This window comes from Lathyrus oleraceus, chromosome 3 (genome assembly GCF_024323335.1).
Source record: "Lathyrus oleraceus cultivar Zhongwan6 chromosome 3, CAAS_Psat_ZW6_1.0, whole genome shotgun sequence".
NCBI classification, from domain to species: domain Eukaryota; kingdom Viridiplantae; phylum Streptophyta; class Magnoliopsida; order Fabales; family Fabaceae; genus Lathyrus; species Lathyrus oleraceus.
In genome coordinates, this window is record NC_066581.1 from 337,312,060 (window position 1) to 337,316,267 (window position 4,208).

Here is a 4,208-nt window from a genome sequence, read left to right on the forward strand (position 1 = left end):
CAGCATGTTTCACCAACAGTTGCATGGTTTCGCCTTTGCAACATCTCATGAAGAGTTACAATCTCCGAATTCAAAATTCAAATCGTAGGCACTGACCAAAAGGAAAAAACGATAATAGTCCGGCCGAAGGCCGGCCAGCCGCCCGAGCGGCGCCGCCTCATTAATGTCGTCTACAAGACGCCACTAGCGCCCTACGGCAACACCGGCAAGTGGTTGAAAGGTTGGGACAAGTGGCATAATGCTTGGGACCACCATATGTGTTCATGTGGCACTTTATCCTCTTTTGTCCTTTTGTTGAGTTAATGATATTAACTCTTTATAAGGACTTACAAAGTGAGTAAATCTTCCAATGTGGGACTTTATCTCATGCATTTATTAGCATTAACTCACTTCCACCATTTGTCATTTTGAAACACACTTGTATTTAATAAATTACAACAATACTCTTGTCGTTCCTATGGGAAAAGGACAATCTACCTCCTACAACAACTTCTTGACTTCCAAGATTTATGTCTTTAGTTGAAGCAGAAAACAGAATTGCAATACAATAAGATTTCCTGCATCCAGTTTACAGCTGAAAATTTGAATGCATTGAAGATAGAGGCATAGTCAAAATATGAACCACAAATGGAAGGTTTGTTTCAGGTATAGAACTTTGACTAAGTTGACTAATTAGATATGTCAAATTTGAGTAAAAAAAAGGATACAATGAATCTATAAAAATAAAATGTTTACTCATAAGAGCATTTTGAAATTCATAACTCACTCGCAGTGTCATATTCTCCGCAACTTTCAGTTTTGTATCACCAACATTCGTAAACCTATTAACCCAACCTCTCCTGAAATGAAAGCTTTAAGAATACAAGGTGAAAGCTATAAGTAAAGTCCAGCAGCAATAATTCACATAACACATTGCTGCTTAAACACCATATTATAATGTGAGAAACAATATTTGAACCAAAAACCCAGATAAAATCCAGTAAAAATTGGCCAAAGAGTTTATTATATTTCAACCAAAAATTTGCATTTTGAATCATTTCCAAAACAAACTCGACAAAGTGGTTTGAAATATATTGTATAGATTTATGTGCAGATTGACTGAAAAAATCATTATGAGGAAAACAAATAATAGGTTCATGTGAAATCTATTACGACAATTAATGGAAAAATCACTTTTGTAGGAAATGTTGCTTCTATGCGGCCATGTTGCTTTATCTTGCAAGCTTAAATCTGCCTCTTTAGAATATATGCAGTAAAGGAAAGTTGAAATGTAATTTAGGAAGTGAAGAATCCAAACTGTAAATGATAGGTCTAAAGCAATATAATAAAAGTTGTTGAAAGCCATACAATTTTGCTGATAAGCTGCGATGTTGCATTGACAATTTCAGAATTTTCACTTTATTTTGATTTAAAAGCTTCGGTACCCTCGAAAGTGAAGTTGACAAAATGTTGCATCATGAGTGTGTGTGACTAAATAAAAATAAACCAAACGCACAAATGTAGGATAATTACAATAATAATTTTATTTTCACCAATAAATGCACCGACTTCATCAGCAGATTTAATTTCGGTTGATGCAAGCCCATTTTGTTTCTTCAAGTATTCAACGATACCGTCAGTTTCACGGGAACCTTTGTATTCTTGAATGCTCTTTCAGTAACACAGTCATACATTGAATATTTAAGACATCCAAAATATTCAACACATCGAAATAATAACATATTGGAATGCATAAAAATTATTAAACACATCGAAAAAGAAATATCCTGAAAAATAAAATGGGGAAGAAGATACCTTGATAATCATAGAATCATGTTGAATGAGGAAGAACTGAAACATTGGAAGAGGGAAAATAGAGTGAGTATGCACACAAAAATTAATGGAAGGGTATTATGTGATGATGAAGATGGTGAAGCAGAGAGAAAAAATTTCACAGTTGAAAAGGGTAAAAAAACATAGTGAACAAATCATGAAATTAAGATAGAGATGAAAGTGTTTCACGGGATAAGAATATAATGAACAAATATTGAACGTAAGATTATAGTGAACAAACATTAACTATGAGTTTAATAACTTTAAGAACAAACCTTCTTCATATTCAGGAAACATGATGATTTTATGATGCTTCTCTGATTCTTAGTTCTTACGACGGATAGGGTAAATCTGATTCACATATAAAGTTGAAGATAAACAGTAACCTCCAAAAAAAACTATCTGAAAATGAATTAAGAAAATGTTGAATCTAACAAACTATTAATCATGAAGTAATACAACATTTTTTGTTAATGAAAACAAGTTGTGGTTTGCAACAACGAATATATAAATCAGTTTATGAAAACAAGTTTACAATAAATCGTTAAACTTATTGAATCGTGGGTTCGAGGGTACATTGTACCTGCATCACCACCATTTCAGTCAGAGCATGGCTATGGCCGAATCGTTGGTAAAACACAACAACCATTTTGAATCCGACCAACACCACACTCGTCGTCGGAAACGCGTTGCGGCCACCATAGATCTACCACAGCGACACCACACATTGTTGTAAATCCGTCGAAAACGCCTTAGCTACTGCTGTCTCCATTATTCCGATTGGTGCCACTTTTCTCCTTCTTGATTTCAGTTTGATCTATGATTGTGATTTTTGTTTGTAAGGGAGATGATTTACATAAATAAAAAGAATAAAAACGGTTTCTTTTGTAAAAAAACAAAAGAGAGGATCATGTAAGAGAAATGATTTACATAGAAAATCATGTTTACTTTTGTGTTAAAAGAAAAAAAGGTTAGAAGAAAAGAAGAAGAAGAAGAATGTGGGATCTGAGAAATTAAAAAGTGTGAGAGTGAAGGAAAAATATGAATAATAGTGGAAGAGAGAGAGAGGAAGAAAAGTACAGAAGTATAAAAGTACAGAAGTTGAAAAAGTAGTATTCGATTAGAACCAAATTGTATAGAAAATCGGTTGATGACATTGTACAAGTGAAAGAAAGTAGAACAAATACAAACCAATCTGATTGGCATAGCTAGTTTCATTGGAAAAAGCAAATTTAGGACTTAAATTGCCCCCATTATGAGGATTGTCAAAATTAGACGGAAAAGCATATATGAGATTTCCAGAACATGATATTTTCTTATATTATAGATTTATATTTTTATATATTTTCTCATTTTTTAACCTGTATTTTTTGTGAATCGTATCAGATCAAAAACAACAACACGTATTTGTGAATCGTATCATATCAAAAATTGTATTACATCAAAGACAATGATTAATTCATGATTAACATATACATCATACCATCTAGTTAACTAAACACGGTTACCTTTAATTATTTTTCCTCTCAAACAATTGCATTCCATAATTATTGTATTATTTTGACTCACACAATAACACAAATAACTGGCATGCAGAATTGATACATTGACTCAAACACTTACTAAATTAAGGCATGCCAACTCAGTGATACAATGATCTATCGAGCTAAATTTTTACCGATAATAATACATAATAATCTATTGGATACATGAAGGGTAGTCTTCAATCTCCATGCCTAGATGAGTTCGTGCAGCTATCAATGTCTTCATTTGATTCATAGTAAGTTGCATCCAGATTCATTAGGTCTTTCCCGATATCCTCAACCTTCTTTATCTTTTCAAGGTTAACATTATTGATAAGAATATTCCTATAGCCAGTTCCACCAGAAGGTTCAACAATAGTAGTGTGATCCCTAGACAAGTTTGATCCCATTAGTTTTATCTTGATTCATGTTGAGAGAATGATTTAAAATCTGAGAGTATGATAAGTCTAAATGGTGTCAAAGTGGTCGTAGAGAAGAGAAACCCTTTTTCAAAACCTACACCTAAAGCATATCCAAACCAACAACAAAACATGTAAACCGAAGTAAATAATATCAAAATCATGTGAAAAAAACCCATAAACTCTCCGACAAGAAGAAAATCATGTGAAACATAAAACAACATACAAAAAAATAAGAGAATAAGGAAGAAGAAGAACATTTTTATGTATGAAGAACAAGAATGAGGTTATACTATAGAATAGGAAATCTAATGACGAAGAAGAAAAGAGAAAATGTATGCTAGGATTTTGATGTGAGATATACGATGATACTGTCAAGAAGCGAAAATTAATTCGCTTATATAGGGTAAACAATTTCACCATGGTCATATTCAAAAACTGTGATGAAATGTAA

General features: G+C 32.7%; 1 long non-coding RNA gene across 2 annotated transcripts; it reads right to left on the bottom strand.

Annotated features, from left to right (window-relative positions):
• Positions 1–1,349: 1,349 nt before the first annotated feature.
• Positions 1,350–3,076, bottom strand: LOC127127524 (uncharacterized). Of its 2 annotated transcripts, none has more exons than XR_007805365.1 (3): positions 2,396–3,076; positions 2,088–2,163; positions 1,350–1,830 (listed from the first exon to the last, which is right to left on the bottom strand). It is a non-coding gene; the product is annotated as an uncharacterized LOC127127524 (long non-coding RNA). The 2 variants fall into 2 exon arrangements; XR_007805366.1 differs by having other exon boundaries at positions 2,088–2,214.
• Positions 3,077–4,208: the final 1,132 nt, after the last annotated feature.